Source organism: Arachis stenosperma, chromosome 1 (assembly GCF_014773155.1).
Source record: "Arachis stenosperma cultivar V10309 chromosome 1, arast.V10309.gnm1.PFL2, whole genome shotgun sequence".
Taxonomy (NCBI): Eukaryota; Viridiplantae; Streptophyta; class Magnoliopsida; order Fabales; family Fabaceae; genus Arachis; species Arachis stenosperma.
The window spans coordinates 15781585-15801855 of record NC_080377.1 but is presented as its reverse complement, the minus strand read 5'-3'; the positions used below and the strand labels follow the sequence as shown (position 1 = coordinate 15801855).

Here is a 20271-nt window from a genome sequence, read left to right as displayed (position 1 = left end):
ACTTTAATGGTCCAACCATAATGCTATGGTACTACGTAACTCTGTATAATAATAACTAGTTTTCTTTATTTGGAACTGGAAGAAGAGATCATAATGTAAGATGTTGAGAGCTCCAAATGCCCTCTAATAATTAGAGCGCACAAGGGTGTTTATTTTTTTTTTTAATGTATAAAAAAATTTATATTTATTACTTTATATCAAAATATAAATATTTATCATTTTACATAATAATGTTTAAAATTTTACAAGCATTTCCAGCAAAATTAAAATAACAGAAACTAGATTAACTTATTGACATGTTCTACTTTAAACTAATCATTAATTTTAAAATATAAATACTAATAAAAAATACTTATTATTTTAAAGGTTATCTGAAATGTTGATTTAGACTCGAACGTGAAGTCTAAACTCTTTACGAGACAACGTTCGATTTGTGTTGGTGGCAAGGTGTCACTGTTTGAGTTTCTCGTTAAGAGGTGGGGGTGGTACCTACAAGAGATTTCGATGCTTAAGTTAGCAAGGACATTAGGCAAATTTTTAGTAGATTAGAACGTCCATATACCTAAGAGGTATTAGTGTATTTATAGTAGAGTCGATAACTACCTTTTTGGAGTAGCTTCACCTTTGTTGGTGGGTGACTGTTCCTTTCATCTTGAGAATTTGTTGGGATCTATCTTTTAAGTGAGATAGAGATAAAAAAAAGAAATTCGAAGAGGCAATTACTTAATTTAGATGAGTAAAGCTGGACCTTTTTGTCATATCCGACCTCTTAAGAGGTCAAGTAAGAAGAGGCCCTATGTGAGTCTTTTATATTTAATGGGCCTGACTCTGTGTTTTGATTTAGAGTATGAACACTTCTATTTGAATTCAAATAAAATATCAAAAAATAAAAATAAATACTAATAAAAATTCAAATTTTGTGTATTAGTTCAAATTTTAGAAAAATTTGTATTTTTACAAGCTTATAAATTTAAAACAAAATCATAAAGGAGTTCTTAAAATTCGTTAAAAATATTCTTTGGTTCATTAGCATCTAAAGAATCATTATTAAATTTTTTTATGTTAAAAAAGTTAATATAAAATATAATTCTCCAAAATGATATAGAAACTCAAACTTAAATTTTTTTAGAGTTAGAAATAACATATAATGCCATTAAAATTAAACATTTTTTCTACCCTTTATTCCACAAATTATATATTATATAGATATAGTTAGTTTTTTTATATTATATAATTATCTATTACTTTTAATTATAAAAGAATTTAAGTTTTAACTTTTACGTCACCTTAAAGTGCTATATTTTATATTAACTTTTTAATATCAAAAATTTTGATAATGATTCTTTAGATGCTAATGAATCAAAAAAAATTTTAGTAAATTTTAAGAAATTGTTTATTGTTCCATTTTAAATTTATTAATTTATAAAAAAATAAATTTTTGAAATTTAAACTAAAATACAAATTTTTAATTTTTATTTGTTTTAATTTTTTAATATTTTATTTAAATTCAAATATGCATATTTTTTTATTAACATTTATATTTAAAGTTAATACATAGAGAATAATTAAATAATTAACTTAAAATAAGTTGATATAATTTCTGCTATTCCAACTTTGTTGGCACTACTTGTGAAATTACAAATATCAATTTTTTTCCTATTTTACAGACATAGACTATAATTAATACTATGTAAAATGATAAATGTTTATATTTTGGTGTAAAGTGATGAATTTAAAAAACTTATTTATTTAAAAAAAGCCTCATAAACGGGTGATAAGAGGTACCATTGTATTTGGATAAAAATATTTGGAAGAGAATAAAAATCAGTTTAAAAGCATAAATACATCTTCTAATTATTTTTATTAACGTAAATGTTTGTATTTTGTATTTTTTTTTTGCGTATTTTTTTTATCGTCTCTCTCTTATTATTGTTGTTGTACTTTTTTTTTCTCCTCTTTTTTCTGATGATTTTGCAGTATTATGTATTTTTTATTTAATTTTTTTTATGTTTATTCTTGTTAAGAGGGTAAAACAAAAAAAAATTATGAAAAAGTAAATCAAAAAGGAGAAAATGAATAAAAGAAGAAGAAGATAATGATAATAATAATGTAGAAAAAGAAGAAGATGATGATGATGATAATGATGATGAAAGAGAATTTGAAATTGCGCAAAAAAATAATACCAAAATTCCTTAACAATAATACCAAATTTTTTTAATTTTGACACCGAAATTTTGCTGCATAAACACATAATTTTTTTTATGCTGTATTTTTTTTACTTCTTATTCTTCTTCTTCTTTCTTTCTTTTTTTATTTTTTTTTTATTCTGTTGTTCTTACTTTTTTTTAAGAACATTATTTTTCATATTAGATTTAAATGAACATATATATACTGTATTTTAATCTTATTTAATTGAATTAGTATATTTTTTTGTTTTTATACCATTATAATTTAAAATTTAAATTTTAAATAAAGTTTAAATTTAATATTTAAAGATTGAGAGCAAAAAATAAAAAATTTTGTTAGTGATGTAATATTAGCGTGTTATTTTTACATAACATTGCCTTTTGAATAGTACGGCTTTTATTATAATATCACAATTATTTTTTTTAATTTTTATAGAAGCTTTGAATGTTATAAAAAAAATTGAATGGTGTTAAATATTCTAAAAGAATAATATATGCTACAATAAATTATGCACAGAAATTAAAAAGAAAATAAAAATATCTTCATTTTAAATAAATTAATTAGATCGATTCATTGTTCAAAATTATGTTCATTAGCTTTTTTATATACTTATTTTCTTCTTTTCATTTATTCTCTCACATTTTTTTAAGAGTTATCCATTTCATGTGGATATATTAGTGGAAAGGTTCAATAACGTTGCCTGTGTTTTTTAAATAGACACTTATTATTTCAAACGGAAGTAGTATATTAAATATACTGTAAGAGTATATGAATATAAATTTATTGTAAGTGAAAATCCTAAAAACACTCTTTAAGAAATAAAAGTAAAAAAATTGTACAAAATATTAAGTTTGTAATACAGGATAATATTGATCTAAAAAGTACTTTTTAGGTAATTTTTAGGAAAAAAATTAATCTAAAAGTGCAAAACTGCAAACAGCTCAACAAATTCGCCACTACAAAAAATGTAATAGAATGGTAGCTAGAACGCTCCTTTCTGCAGATCTACCTATTATATTCCAACCCCGTGCGAACGTGCGCGGCACCATTTTCATGTCTTTGGGGACTTCGTCAAACATTTACTTTGGATGATGACAAAAACAAACTCTTTTCTACCATAAAGCTAATGTATGTGTATAACTTAACTGTATAATATACTTTATCTCATATATACTCTAAAAACTCATGACAATCTTATAATTAACAGATGGTTTTGAACTTTTTATTTTAATAAATGCTTGAAATTTTAAATTTTACATTTTTATTTCTATAAAAAAAATTTCTATAATCATCTCCAACTAATTTTAAAATTTATTTTGGATTTCACAAAATGACACATCAACATTTGTGAGATCATATATTATAAATAATATAAAGTTTAAAATTTTAATTTCAATACAAATTTCAATTTTGAATCAGATTACTTCTTATAAGTATTAAAATGATATTCTAAAAGTATTCTATTAAAATTGGAGTAAATAGCTATTTCTGATTATAAAAGATTCATATACAAACAAAATTAACCAGGAAAAATTGAAACTAGAGTTATACCCATGAAGGATAAGTACAGTTTTGTTTCATAAAAATGACAAATTATTATTTTTTCATAATTTCATAAAAACACTCTTATTTTTTTCTTTCTTTCTCATCTTCCTTCCATAACCATCACGATAAAATCCACAATGCTACCAAATCTACTTCTCTACCTCCCACGACTTGTAGATAGCTGCCGAATAATCCTCTTCCGTTTTCTCCCACTAAAACTTCAAAATTTTTTCATGATCTAAACCAACACTACAACACTTCACCTCCGTCTCCTCAGCCGCTGTAAAAGCGGTAGCCTCCGACGCCCCTTTCTTCGCAAGCATAGCCCTAATCCTCGAAATCTCTTCCTTGAGCTGCCTCACAATCCTCTCCTCCTCTTCCCTTGCCTTCGTGGCAAGATCAGGAGCAAAGGTATTGCATTCCTTCTACTCGAGATCGGAGACTGTCTTGTGGCGCTTATCGTCGTGCTACTCCTGGCAGTTGATAAACCCCATTTTTAGGGTTTATTTTATGTTGAATTTAGAGAATTTTATCAATTTTTCTCACATTTATTCACTAAAATAGCATGGTTTCGTAAATTCTCCTTAAATTGTACTTAAGAGTAAAAACATGCTTTTTAAGCCCAAAATTGATAAATTTAATTCACTTTAATTCCATTCGATGTCTTGATATGTTTGTTAAGTGATTTCAGGTTTAGAAGGCAAAGATTAGATTGAGGGAATCAAGAAAAAGCGAGTAAAAATGGACAACTCATGAAGAAATGAAGGAATTGCTAAGTTGTCAATTCTGACCTCTTCGTACTAAATCGATCATAACTTGAGCTACATAGGTCCGAATGAGGCGGTTCGAGTTGAGTTGGAAAGCTAACATCCGGGGCTTTAAAATGAAATGCAATTTGTCATAGTTGCCTTGCAGTTAGATGATGCGTACACGTCGCCCATGCGTGCGCGTCGCAGGATCAGCGTGACTAGCAATGTCTGAGGCATTTTGGGCCCAATCTAACCCATTTATGATGCTATTGAACCGGGGATTGAAGGGAGAATGAACCAAGTAGTCATAATTTAGTTTTCATCATGTTTTAGGTTAGATTTCTAGAGAGAGAAGCTCTTTCTTCTCTTTAAAATTAGGTTATGGTTCTTAGGTTAATTTCTTTTAGTTCTAGCTTTTAATTCTTGCTTTGATTTAGTTTCCTTTACCATTTTTTATTCCTACATCTTTGCTCTCTTAGCTTTATTAATTATTTCCTTTATTTTGTTATTCTCATGTTCATGCACTTTTGTTCCCTTTGATTTCAATTAATGCAATTTATGTTTGATGTTCTTATTGTTTAATTGCTTTGCTATTATTGTTTTCTTGCTTTGGTAGTTGTAGATTTTACATTTCTTACAATTTTACCTTACTTTTCGTTTGTGCCTTCCAAGTTTTTGATAAAATGCTTGATTGGATTTTAGTGTAGATTTTCTATTCTTGGCTTGGGATGGAAACTTGGGTGACCTTGAGTTGCTAATGTCTAAGTGATTGATAATTGGTGTCCATTGAAACTAGCTTTCACTAAGTCCATTAGTGAGTGGCTAGGACTTATGGGTTGGAATTGATAAAGCTCATTTAACTTTCCTTCACTTGTTAGAGGATGACTTAATGGGATTGATCCTTGCAATTATCATGTTGTGGTTAGTAACAAGGATAGATATCATTAACCATCAACCCTTTCCAAGACCTTTTTATCATTTGAGTTTCATTTACTTTCTTGTCATTTATGTTTCTTGTCCCTTATCATAAAATCCCAAAATATACATCCCATAACCAATAATATGAATACTTCTCTGTAATTTCTTAAGAGACGACTCGAGGTTTAAATACTTCGGTTATTTTTATTGGGATTTGTACCTGTGACAAACAAATTAAACTTTGATTGAAGATTCATTGTTGGTTTAGAACTATACTTACAACAATATTTCATTGAGAAATTCTTTACCGACATAAATCCTACATCAGCAGTGCTGCTAGTCGAGCTTAACATGCAAGAGTTCATCGATTTTCTCTCTTTCTTTCTGGGCCCTTTCACTCTTGAAATTTTTTCACTGATCTCAGCACAGAAGAAGGAGAATTGACCCCAGGGTTTGAGTTTCATCGTTATTAGTCTTTAAAATTCTCAGGTTTCTGAATTTAATTTCTCTACTTAATTGTGCAAATATTTCTATGTGAACCCTAATTTCGGTTGTTTTATTTTATTTTTGTCCCAATCATGCAGCTCACAAAATAAGCTTTGAATCTTTGATCAGAGCTATACACATTTTTTCTACACCTTCAAGTAACGACTTTGAACAAGAAAATTTTCAAATTGAAGTGAAACTTCAAAGAATCTAAAGGGAGTGGAAGACCTTGCTTTAATAGTTGCTAATTTGGTCTGTGGCTATGCGATTTTGTAGATTTGGGTGGCAGCTACATGTTTCTCACATCACTTGAAGGGAAGGATGATGAGCGGATAATTTGTACCCTTTTTGGCATTGTTTTTAGTATGTTTTTAGTAGTTTTAGTTTAGTTTTTATTATATTTTTATTAGTTTTTAGTTAAAATTCATTTTTCTGGACTTTACTATGAGTTTGTGTGTTTTTCTGTGATTTCAGGTATTTTCTGGCTGAAATTGAGGGATCTGAGCAAAAATCTGATTCAGAGACTGAAAAGGACTGCAGATGCTGTTGGATTCTGACCTCCCTGCACTCGAAGTGGATTTTCTGGAGCTACAGAAGCCCAATTGGCGCGCTCTCAACGGCGTTGGAAAGTAGACATCCTGGGCTTTCCAGCAATATATGATAGTCCATACTTTGCCCAAGATTTGATGGCCCAAACCGGCGTTCAAAGTCACCTACAGAAATTCCAGCGTTAAACGCCGGAACTGGCACCTAATTGGGAGTTAAACGCCCAAACTGGCATAAAAGCTGGCGTTTAACTCCAAGGAGAGTCTCTACACGAAAATGCTTCATTGCTCAGCCCAAGCACACACCAAGTGGGCCCGGAAGTGGATTTTTATGTCATTTACTCATCTCTGTACACCTTAGGCTACTAGTTTTCTATAAGTAGGACCTTTTACTATTGTATTAGAGATCATCTTGAGATCTTTGAATCTTTTGATCATTGGGAGGCTGGCCTCACGGCCATGCCTAGACCTTGTTCTTATGTATTTTCAACGGTGGAGTTTCTACACACCATAGATTGAGGTGTGGAGCTCTGCTGTACCTCGAGTATTAATGCAATTACTATTGTTCTTCTATTCAATTCCGCTTGTTCTTGTTCCAAGATATCACTTGTTCTTCAACTTGATGAATGTGATGATCCGTGACACTCATCATCATTCTCACTCATGAACAAGGTGACTGACAACCACTCTTGTTCTACAAGCAATCAAGGCTTTAGTGTTTATCTCTTGGATTCCTGATACACGATGCATGGTTGATCGCCTGACAACCGAGTGCTCGCCTGACAAACGAGCCAGCCATTCCGTGAGATCAGAGTCTTCGTGGTATAGGCGAGAACTGATGGCGGCATTCAAGAGAATCTGGAAGGTCTAACCTTGTCTGTGGTATTCTGAGTAGGATTCAATGATTGAATGACTATGACGTGCTTCAAACTCCTAGCAGGCGGGGCGTTAGTGACAGACGCAAAAGGATCGATGGATTTTATTCCGGCCTGACCGAGAACCGACAGCTGATTAGCCATATGCTGTGACAGAGCATGGGAACATTTTCACTGAGAGGATGGGAGGTAGCCACTGACAACGGTGAAACCCTACATGAGCTTGCCATGGAAAGGAGTAAGAAGGATTGGATGAAGACAGTAGGAAAGCAGAGAGACGGAAGGGAAGGCATCTTCATACACTTATCTGAAGCTCTCACCAATGATACACATAAGTATCTCTATCCTTATCTTTATGCTTTATTCGTTTATCACTATACCCATTTGAGTCTACCTGACTGAGATTTACAAGGTGACCATAGCTTGCTTCATACCGACAATCTCGGTGGGATCGACCCTTACTCACGTAAGGTATTACTTGGACGACCCAGTGCACTTGCTGGTTAGTTGTGCGAAGTTGTGTTTATGCCATGGTATTGAGCACCAAGTTTTTGGATTCATTACCGGGGATTGTTTTGTGTAAAAGTAGTGATCACAATTTCGTGCACCAAGTTTTTGGCGCCGTTGCCGGGGATTGTTTGTGTATGGACAACTGACGGTTCATCTTGTTGCTTAGATTAGGTATTTTTTTTTTCAGAGTTCTTAAAAATGAATTCTAGTGTTTCATGATGATCTGTTGAAGTCTGGCTGGCTGAGAAGCCATGTCTAATCTTATTGGACCGAGGTTTCAATTAATCATCACAATAGCTTGTTGATCTCTATCAATCTTGCTATTGGAGCAATGATCTGCTAAGGCTTGGCTGGCCATTGGCCATGTCTAGTGTTTTGGACCGAAGCTTTCTTTGAAAGCTTGGCTGGCTGTGAAGCCATGTCTAATTCCTGGACCGAAGTCTTAGACTAGCATTGCAATGATTCCTGGAAATTCAAATTGAGAATTCTGAAATCTTTATTTTCTATTTCCATATAATTTTCGAAAAAAGCACAAAAAAATTTTTAAAATCAAAAAAACCAAAAAGATTTTATGTTTCTTGTTTAAGTCTAGTGTCTAATCTTAAGTTTGGTATCTTGCATGCCTTGTTTATTTGATCTTGGTTCTATTTTCAAGTCAATAGTACAGGGGACTAAAGATTCAGAACATGCAGCAGAGGAATTACACAGAAAAAGCTAGGCGTTCAAAACGCCCAGTGAAGAAGGACAGACTGGCGTTTAAACGCCAGCCAGGGTACCTGGTTGGGCGTTTAACGCCCAAAAAGGTAGCATTTTGGGCGTTAAACGCCAGAATGGATACCATTCTGGGCGTTTAACGCCAGGATGGCACAAGGGGGAGGATTTTGTTTTCAAAATCAATTTTTTTCAAGTTTTCAAAGTTTTTCAAAATCAAATCTTTTACAACTCATATCTTTTCAATCAAATGTTTTCAAAATCAATTTCTTTCCTTTTTCAAAGACACTTGATAACAATTAATGATTTGATTCAAAATTTCAAGTATGTTGCCTTTTCTGTTGAGAAAGGTTTAATTTCTGAATCATATCCTTTCTTGTTAGGCAAGTCATTAATTTTAAAATCAAATCTTTTAAAAATGTTTTTCAAATCATATCTTCTCAATCACATCTTTTTAAAACAAATCATATCTTCTTAATCACATCTTTTTCAAAAGAAGTTTTCAATCAAATCTTTTTAACTTCTGATTTCAAAATCTTTTTCAAAAATCACTTTACTTCTTTCCCACTTTTGTTTTCGAAAATCAATTAGTATTTTTCAAAATGTTTTCAAACTTTTTAATTTAATTTTCAAAAATTCTCTTCCCTCCTTCTCACATCCTTCTATTTATGGAGTATAACTCCTTCTTAATGCACAATTCGAACTCTATCTAATCAAGTTCGAATTCTTCTACCTCTTCCTTCTATTTTTCTTTTCCTCTGACACCTCAAGGAATCTCTATACTGTGACATAGAGGATTCCACATTTTCTTGTTCTCTTCTCTTTCATATGAGCAGGAGCAGAGACAAAGGCATTCTTGTTGAAGCTGACCCTGAACCTGGAAGGACCTTGAAGCGAAAGTGATGAGCGGATAATTTATACGCTTTTTGGCATTGTTTTTAGGTAGTTTTTAGTAAGTTCAAGCTACTTTTAGGATGTTTTCCTTAGTTTTTATGTTAAATTCACATTTCTGGACTTTACTATGAGTTTGTGTGTTTTTCTATGATTTCAGGTAAATTCTGACTGAAATTGAGGGATTTGAGCAAAACTCTGAAAAAGGCTGACAAAAGGACTGCTGATGCTGTTGGATTCTGACCTCCCTGCACTCGAAATGGATTTTCTGGAGCTACAGAACTCTAAATGGCGCGCTCTCAACGGCGTTGGAAAGTAGACATCCAGGGCTTTCCAGCAATATATAATAGTCCATACTTTATTCGAAGAATGACGATGTAACTTGGCGTTAAACGCCAAGTTCATGATGCTGTCTGGAGTTAAACGCCAGAAAAACGTCATGATCCGGAGTTGAACGCCCAAAACACGTTATAACTCGAAGTTCAACTCCAAAAGAAGCCTCAGCTCGTGGATAGATCAAGCTCAGCCCAAGCACACACCAAGTGGGCCCCGAAAGTGGATTTATGCATCAATTACTTACTCATGTAAACCCTAGTAGCTAGTCTAGTATATATAGGACATTTATCTATTGTATTAGACATCTTTTGACAGTTTAATCTCTTTGAATATTCGGTCACTTGATCATGGAGAGGGCTGGCCATTCGGCCATGCCTGAACCTCTTTTACTTATGTATTTTCAACGGTGGAGTTTCTGCACACCATAGATTAAGGGTGTGGAGCTCTGCTGTACCTCAAGTATTAATGAAGTTCTATTTTCTTTTATTCAAATCTCTCTTATTCTTATTCCAAGATATTCATTCGTACCCAAGAACATGATGAATGTGATGATTAAATAACCATCATTCTCATTCTCACTTATGAACGCGCGTGATTGACAACCACTTCCGTTCTACATGCAACAGAGCTTGAATGTGTATCTCTTAGATTCCCCAACAGAATCTTCGTGGTATAAGCTAGATAGATGGCGGCATTTATGAGGATCCGGAAAGTCCAACCTTGTCTGTGGTGTTTCGAGTAGGATCCTGGGAATCTGGAAAGTCTAACCTTGTTTGTGGTATTCCGAGTAGGATTCCGGTAATGAATGACTGTGACGTGCTTCAAACTTGCAAGTGCTGGGCGTTAGTGACAGACGCAAAAGAATCAAGGGATTCTATTCCAGTAGGCGCGGGAACCAACCAGTGATTAGCCGTACTGTGACAGAGTGCGTGAGCATTAGTTTTCACTGCGAGGATGGGATGTAGCCATCAACCATGGGTGATGCCTCCAGACGATTAGCCGTGCGATTGACAACCGCATAGGATCATTTTCCCGAGAGGATTGAAAGTAGCCACCGCTGATGGTGAACCCCTAAACACAGCTTGCCATGGAAAGGAGTAAGAAGGATTGAGTAGAAGCAGTGGGAAGACAGACGTCCGTGAGTCATACAGCACCTCCATACACTTATCTGAAATTCTCACCAATGAATCTACATAAGTATTTCTATCCTTTTTATTATTTATTTCCGATTTTATTCCAATAATCACAATTACCCTTTAATCTGCCTAAATGAGATTTACAAGGTGACCATAGCTTGCTTCATACCAACAATCTCTGTGGATTCGACCCTTACTCACGTAAGGTTTATTACTTGGACGACCCAGTACACTTGCTGGTTAGTTGAACGGGATTGTGAATGAACAAGAGACACAATAGTTTTTGTGTACATACCAAAGAGCCAAATTCAAGCATGATCACAATTTCGTCCACCAAGTTTTTGGCGCCGTTGCCGGGGATTGTTCGAGTATGGACAACTGACGGTTCATCTTGTTGCTCAGATTAGGTAATTTTCTTTTCAAAAATCTTTTTCAAAATTTTTCTTTTATTTTTCGTTTTTCTAAGCTTTATTTTCGAAAAAATTAATAAAAATTCAAAAAAATTCATAAAATCATAAAAATAAAAAATTATTTTGTGTTTCTTGTTTGAGTCTTGAGTCAATTTTTAAGTTTGGTGTCAATTGCATGCTTTAAAAATTTTTCTTGCATTTTTTTTCGAAAATCCCATGCATTCATAGTGTTCTTCATGATCTTCAAGTTGTTCTTGATAAGTCCTCTTGTTTGATCTTGATGTTTTCTTGTTTTGTGTTGTTTGTTGTTTTTCATATGCATTTTTCGTTTGTTAGAGTCCATGCATTAAAGATTTCTAAGTTTGGTGTCTTGCATGTTTTCTTTGCATCAAAATTTTTTTCAAAATTGTGTTCTTGATGTTCATCATGATCTTCAAAGTGTTCTTGGTGTTCATCTTGACATTCATAGTGTTCTTGCATGCATCTTGTATTTTGATCCAAAATTTTCATGTTTTGGGTCATTTTTGTGTTTTTCTCTCTCATCATTAAAAATTCAAAAATAAAAAAATATATTTTCCTTATTTTTCTCCAAATTTTCGAAAATTTGAGTTGACCAAGTCAAAAATTTTTAAAATTAGTTGTTTCTTATGAGTTAAGTCAAATTTTCAATTTTAAAAATCTTATCTTTTCAAAATCTTTTTCAAAAATCACATCTTTTTCATTTTTTATATATAATTTTCGAATTTTTTTTTTAAAATATTTTTCAAAATTTTTTTCTTATCTTTTACATCATATTTTTGAAAATATAATCAATAATTAATGTTTTGATTCAAAAATTTGAAGTTTGTTACTTTCTTGCTAAGAAAGGTTCAATCTTTAAGTTCTAGAATCTTATCTTGTAGTTTCTTGTTAGTGAAGTAAATAATTTCAAATTTTTAAATTAAATCTTTTTTTATCTCTTATCTTATCTTTTTCAAAAAAAAAATTTTTTTTTTCTTTTTATCTTATCTTTTTTTGATTTCAAAATATCTTATCTAAACTTCTTATCTTCTTATCTTTTCAAATTTTGATTTCAAATCTTTTTCAATCAACTAAACTAACTTCTTGTTTGTTTCTTATCTTTTTCAAAACCACCTAACTACTTTTCCCTCTCTAATTTTCGAAAATACCTCTCTCTTTTTCAAAAAAATTCTTTTTAATTAATTAATTGTTTCATGTTTTAATTTTTAATTACATTTTATCTCTAATTTTCGAAAATCACTAACCCCTTTTTAAAATTATTTCCGAATTTCTTCTCTTCTTTCTCTTTTCTTCTCCTATTTAATTATTTAATCATTAACACTTCTCTTCACCTATCTTCATCCATAAATCCGAATCCATTCTTCATTCTTCTACCCCTTTCTTTTCTACTAACATAAAGGAATCTCTATACTGTGACATAGAGGATTCCTTTTTCTTTTCTTGTTTTCTTCTCTTTCATATGAGCAGGAACAGGGATAAAGGCACTCTTGTTGAAATTGATCCAGAACCTGAAAGGACTCTGAAGAGAAAATTAAGAGAAACCAAATTACAACAATCCAGAAGAAACCTTCTAGAAATTTTCGAACAAGAGAAAGAGATGGCAGACGGAAATAATAATAATAATGCAAGGAGAATGCTTGGTGACTTCACAAAGCCAACGTCCAAGTTTGATGGAAGAAGCATCTCCATTCCTGCCATTGGAGCCAATAACTTTGAGCTTAAGCCTCAACTAGTTGCTTTAATGCAACAAAACTGCAAGTTTTATGGACTTCCATCTGAAGATCCTTATCAGTTTTTAACTGAGTTCTTGCAGATCTGTAAGACTGTAAAGACGAATGGAGTTGATCCTGAAGTCTACAGACTCATGCTTTTCCCTTTTGCTGTAAGAGACAGAGCTAGAGTATGGTTGGATTCACAACCCAAGGATAGCCTGGACTCATGGGATAAGCTGGTCACTGCCTTCTTGGATAAGTTCTTTCCTCCTCAAAAGCTGAGCAAGCTGAGAGTGGATGTTCAAACCTTCAAACAAAAAGATGGTGAATCCCTCTATGAAGCTTGGGAAAGATACAAGCAGCTGACCAAAAGATGTCCATCTGACATGTTTTCAGAATGGACCATATTAGATATTTTCTATTATGGTCTCTCTGAATTTTCGAAAATGTCATTGGACCACTCTGCAGGTGGATCTATTCACCTGAAGAAAACGCCTGAAGAAGCTCAAGAACTCATTGACATGGTTGCAAATAACCAGTTCATGTACACTTCTGAGAGGAATTCCGTGAACAATGGGATACCTCAAAAGAAAGGAGTTCTTGAAATTGATACTCTGAATGCCATATTGGCTCAGAACAAAGTGTTGACTCAACAGGTCAACATGATCTCTCAAAATCTGAATGGATTGCAACATGCATCCAACAGTACTAGAGAGGCAGCTTCTGAAGAAGCTTATGATCCTGAGAACCCTGCCATGGCAGAGGTTAATTACATGGGTGAACCTTATGGAAACACCTATAACTCATCATGGAGAAATCATCCAAATTTCTCATGGAAGGATCAACAAAAACCTCAACAAGGTTTTAACAATGGTGGACGCAACAGGCTGAATAATAGCAAGCCATATCCATCATCTTCTCAGCAACAGACAGAGAACTGTGAACAAAACAATTCTAATTTAGCCAATATAGTCTCTGATCTGTCAAAGGCCACTTTCAGTTTCATGAATGAAACCAGATCTTCCATTAGAAATTTGGAGGCACAAGTAGGCCAGCTGAGTAAGAAAGTTATTGAAACTCCTCCCAGTATTCTCCCAAGCAATACAGAAGAGAATCCAAAAGGAGAATGTAAAGCCATTGACATAGTCAATATGGCCGAAAGCACAAGGGAGGAGGAGGACAAAAATCCTAGTGAGGAAGACCTCCTGGGACGTTCCTCAAGCAAGAAGGAGTTTCCTATTAAGGATCCTGAGGAATCTGAGGCTCATCTAGAGACCATAGAGATTCCATTAAATCTCCTTCTGCCATTCATGAGCTCTGAAGAATATTCATCCTCTGAAGAGAATGAAGATGTGACTGGAGAGCAAGTTGCTCAATACTTAGGAGCTATCATGAAGCTGAATGCCAAGCTGTTTGGTAATGAGACTTGGGAAAGTGAACCTCCCTTGCTCATTAGTGAACTAGATACTTGGATTCAGAGAACTCTACCTCAAAAGAAACAAGACCTTGGCAAATTCTTAGTACCTTGCACCATTGGCACCATGAGCTTTGAAAAAGCTCTATGTGATCTTGGGTCAGGGATAAATCTTATGCCACTCTCTGTAATGGAAAAGCTGGGGATCATTGAGGTACAACCTGCCTTGTTCTCATTACAATTGGCAGACAAGTCAATGAGACAAGCTTATGGAATAGTAGAGGACGTGCTAGTAAAGGTTGAAGGCCTTTACATCCCTACTGATTTCATAATCCTAGACACTAGGAAGGAAGATGATGAATGCATCATCCTAGGAAGACCTTTCCTAGCCACAGCAGGAGCTGTGATAGATGTCAATAGAGGTGAGTTAGTCCTTCAATTGAATGGGGACTACCTTGTGTTTAAAGCACATGGCCATCCCTCTGTGACAAAAGAGAGTAAGCATGAAGAGCTTCTCTCAGTTCAGAGTCAAGAAGAGCCCACACAGTCAAACTCTAAGTTTGGTGTTGTGAGGCCATAACCAAACTCTAAGTTTGGTGTTCAAACCCCATATCCAAACTCTAAGTTTGGTGTTGGGACCACACTAACATTGACCTGATCACCTTGTGGCTCCATGAGAGCCACTGTCAAGCTATTGACATTAAAGAAGCGCTTGTTGGGAGGCAACCCAATTTTATTTATCTAATTTTATTTTATTTTATTTTATTTTATTTTTTTTTTGTTTCTTTGTTATTTTTGTGTTTAATTAGGTACATGATCATGAGGAGTCACGAAAAAAATCAAAAAAATTAAAAACAGAGTCAAAAACAGAAGAAAAAAATTTTTCACCCTGGAGGACGCACGGGCTGGCGTTCAACGCCCAGAAGGTGCATCTGGCCGGCGTTCAACGCCAGAACAGAGCACCATTCTGGTGCTGAACGCCAGAAACAAGCAACAACCTGGCGTTAAACGCCAGGAATGTGCACAGAGAGGACAAACTGGCGCTGAACGCCAGGAACAAGCATGAAACTGGCGTTCAACGCCAGAAACATGCATTACATGGGCGTTGAACGCCCAGAACATGCGCCAATGGGCGTTTGAACGCCAGAATGATGCATGAAGGCATTTTACATGCCTATTTGGTGCAGGGATGGAATTCCTTGACACCTCAGGATCTGTGGACCCCACAGGACCACCTCAGGATCTGTGGACCCCACAAGATCCCCACCTAACATATTCCCACCTTACCTCCTAATCCTAGTTTTTGTGATGACTATTCCCCATGTCACAAATTCCCAACATTCTTCACCACCTACATTTATCCACTCTTCCCCATACACCCCACCTACCTTTACAATTCAACTTCTCCTTCCCACCCAATCCCACCCATATAGCCGAACCCATCTCCCCTCACTCTCCTCCATTTTCTTCTTCTTCTTCTTCTTCTCTTCTTTCTTCTCTTGCTCGAGGGCGAGCAATATTTTAAGTTTGGTGTGGTAAAAGCATAGCTTTTTTGCTTTTCCATTACCATTAATGGCACCTAAAGCCAGAGAAACCTCAAAAGGAAGACAAAAAGCTTCCACCTCTGAGTCATGGGAGATGGAAAGACAAAAATATAAGCCGTCATAGCTCAGTGGTAGAACATGTGGCTGCAAATCAAGAGATCCCTGAGATACCTCAGGGAATAAGTTGTCCTCCACACAAATATTGGAAGCAACTAAGGGGAGGAACACAAAAATTACTAGGAATCATTCAACAGAAGCAAGGAAGAGACATAGAGGAGCTCAAAGAGCACCATTGGACCTTCAAAAAGACGCCACCCTCACTCAGGTGGATTCATTCCTTGATTCTTTATTTCTTTCTGTTTTCGGTTTTTAATTATTATGTTTATCTATGTTTTGTGTCTTTATTTCATGATCATTAGTATGTAACCATGCCTTAAAGCTATAAATAAAATCCATTAGTCCTTCACCTCTCTTAAAAGAAAAATGTTTTAATTCAAAAGAACAAGAAGTACATAGTTTTCGAAATTATTATTGAATTTAATTTAATTATATTGATGTGGTGACAATACTTTTTGTTTTCTGAATGAATGCTTGAACAGTGCATATGTCTTTTGATCTTGTTGTTTATGAGTGTTAAAATTGTTGGTTCTTGAAAGAATGATGAACAAAGAGAAATGTTATTGATGATCTGAAAAATTCATGAAATTGATTCTTGAAGCAAGAAAAAGCAGTGAAAAAAAAATGGCTAAAAAGAGTATATAGAAAAAGAAGGAGCAGTAGAAAAAGCCAATAGCCCTTAAAACCAAAAGGCAAGGGTAAAAAGGATCCAAGGCTTTGAGCATCAATGGATAGGATGGCCCAAGGAAATAAATCCAGGCCTAAGCGGCTAAATCAAGCTGTCCCTAACCATGTGCTTGTGTCATGAAGGTCCAAGTGAAAAGCTTGAGACTAAGTGGTTAAAGTCGTGATCCAAGGCAAAAGAGTGTGCTTAAGAGCTCTGGACACCACTAACTGGGGACTTTAGCAAAGCTAAGTCACAATCTGAAAAGGTTCACCCAGTTATGTGTCTGTGGTATTTATGTATCCGGTGGTAATACTGGAAAACAAAATGCTTAGGGCCACGGCCAAGACTCATAAGTAGCTGTGTTCAAGAATCAACATACTTAACTAGGAAAGTCAATAACACTATCTGAAATTCTAAGTTCCTAGAGAAGCCAATCATTCAGAACTTCAAAGGAAAAAGTGAGATGCCAAAACTGTTCAGAAGCAAAAAGCTACAAGTCCCGCTCATCTAATTATAATTAATATTCATTGATATTTCTGAATTTATAGTATATTCTCTTCTTTTTATCCTATTTGATTTTCAGTTGCTTGGGGACAAGCAACAATTTAAGTTTGGTGTTGTGATGAGCGGATAATTTATACGCTTTTTGGCATTATTTTTAGGTAGTTTTTAGTAAGTTCAAGCTACTTTTAGGGATGTTTTCCTTAGTTTTTATGTTAAATTCACATTTCTGGACTTTACTATGAGTTTGTGTGTTTTTCTATGATTTCAGGTAAATTCTGACTGAAATTGAAGGATTTGAGCAAAACTCTGAAAAAGGCTGACAAAAGGACTGCTGATGCTGTTGGATTCTGACCTCCCTGCACTCGAAATGGATTTTCTGGAGCTACAGAACTCTAAATGGCGCGTTCTTAACGGCGTTGGAAAGTAGACATCCAGGGCTTTCCAGCAATATATAATAGTCCATACTTTATTCAAAGAATGACGACGTAACTTGGCGTTAAACGCCAAGTTCATGCTGCTGTCTGGAGTTAAACGCCAGAAAAACGTCATGATCCGGAGTTGAACGCCCAAAACACGTCATAACTCGAAGTTCAACTCCAAAAGAAGTCTCAGCTCGTGGATAGATCAAGCTCATCCCAAGCACACACCAAGTGGGCCCCGGAAGTGGATTTATGCATCAATTACTTACTCATGTAAACCCTAGTAGCTAGTCTAGTATATATAGGACATTTATCTATTGTATTAGACATCTTTTGACAGTTTAATCTCTTTGAATATTCGGCCACTTGATCATGGAGAGGGCTGGCCATTCGGCCATTCCTGAACCTCTTTTACTTATGTATTTTCAACGGTGGAGTTTCTGCACACCATAGATTAAGGGTGTGGAGCTCTGCTGTACCTCAAGTATTAATGAAGTTCTATTTTCTTTTATTCAAATCTCTCTTATTCTTATTCCAAGATATTCATTCGTACCCAAGAACATGATGAATGTGATGATTAAATAACCATCATTCTCATTCTCACTTATGAACGCGCGTGATTGACAACCACTTCCGTTCTACATGCAACAGAGCTTGAATGTGTATCTCTTAGATTCCCCAACAGAATCTTCGTGGTATAAGCTAGATAGATGGCGGCATTTATGAGGATCCGGAAAGTCCAACCTTGTCTGTGGTGTTCCGAGTAGGATCCTGGGAATCCGGAAAGTCTAACCTTGTCTGTGGTATTCCGAGTAGGATTCCGGTAATGAATGACTGTGACGTGCTTCAAACTTGCAAGTGCTGGGCGTTAGTGACAGACGCAAAAGAATCAAGGGATTCTATTCCAGTAGGCGCGGGAACCAACCAGTGATTAGCCGTACTGTGACAGAGTGCGTGAGCATTAGTTTTCACTGCGAGGATGGGATGTAGCCATCAACCATGGGTGATGCCTCCAGACGATTAGCCGTGCGATTGACAACCGCATAGGATCATTTTCCCGAGAGGATTGAAAGTAGCCACCGCTGATGGTGAACCCCTAAACACAGCTTGCCATGGAAAGGAGTAAGAAGGATTGAGTAGAAGCAGTGGGAAGACAGACGTCCGTGAGTCATACAGCACCTCCATACACTTATCTGAAATTCTCACCAATGAATCTACATAAGTATTTCTATCCTTTTTATTATTTATTTCCGATTTTATTCCAATAATCACAATTACCCTTTAATCTGCCTAAATGAGATTTACAAGGTGACCATAGCTTGCTTCATACCAACAATCTCTGTGGATTCGACCCTTACTCACGTAAGGTTTATTACTTGGACGACCCAGTACACTTGCTGGTTAGTTGAACGGGATTGTGAATGAACAAGAGACACAATAGTTTTTGTGTACATACCAAAGAGCCAAATTCAAGCATGATCACAATTTCGTCCACCAGAAAGCTAAGAGAAGCTAAGGCACAACTCTCTGTTGAGGACTTGACCGAATTCTTCAAAGAAGAAGAACCCATGGCAGCCGAAAACAACAACAATGCCAACAATGCAAGGAAGGTGCTGGGTGACTTTACTGCACCTACTCCAGACTTCTATGGGAGAAGCATCTCTATCCCTGCCATTGGAGCAAACAACTTTGAGCTTAAGCCTCAATTAGTTTCTCTAATGCAACAGAATTGCAAGTTCCATGGACTTCCATTGGAAGATCCTGATCAGTTTTTAGCTAAATTCTTGCAAATCTGTGACACAGTCAAGACTAATGGGGTTGACCCTGAGGTCTACAGACTGATGCTATTCTCTTTTGCTGTAAGAGACAGAGCTAGAATATGGTTGGACTCACAACCTAAAGAAAGCCTGGACTCTTGGGAAAAGCTAGTCAATGCCTTCTTGGCAAAGTTCTTTCCACCTCAAAAATTGAGTAAGCTCAGAGTGGAAGTCCAAACCTTCAGACAGAAGGATGGTGAATCCCTCTATGAAGCTTGGGAAAGATACAAACAATTAATCAGAAAGTGTCCCTCAGACATGCTTTTTGAATGGAGCATCATAGGTATTTTCTATGATGGTCTCTCTGAACTATCCAAGATGTCTTTGGATAGCTCTGCTGGAGGATCTCTTCATCTGAAGAAGACGCCTACAGAAGCTCAAGAGCTCATTGAAATGGTTGCAAATAACCAATTCATGTACACTTCTGAAAAGAATCCTGTGAACAATGGGACTAGTCAGAAGAAAGGAGTGCTTGAGATTGATGCTCTGAATGTCATATTGGCTCAAAACAAGATATTGACTCAACAAGTCAATTTGATTTCTCAAAGTCTGTCTGGAATGCAAAATGCACCAAACAGTACTAAGGATGCTTCATCTGAAGAAGAAGCTTATGATCCTGAGAACCCTTCAATGGAAGAGGTGAATTACCTAGGAGAACCCTATGGAAACACCTATAATTCTTCATGGAGAAATCACCCAAATTTCTCATGGAAAAATCAAGAGAAACCTCAACAAGGTTTCCACAACAACAATGGTG

The 20271-nt window shown here is 35.2% G+C and overlaps 1 non-coding gene across 1 annotated transcript; it reads right to left on the bottom strand.

Moving 5' to 3' along the window:
* Positions 1-19670: 19670 nt before the first annotated feature.
* Positions 19671-19779, bottom strand: LOC130956875 (small nucleolar RNA R71). Its single transcript, XR_009077222.1, has one exon. It is a non-coding gene; the product is annotated as a small nucleolar RNA R71 (small nucleolar RNA).
* Between the last annotated feature and the right edge of the window lie 492 nt (positions 19780-20271).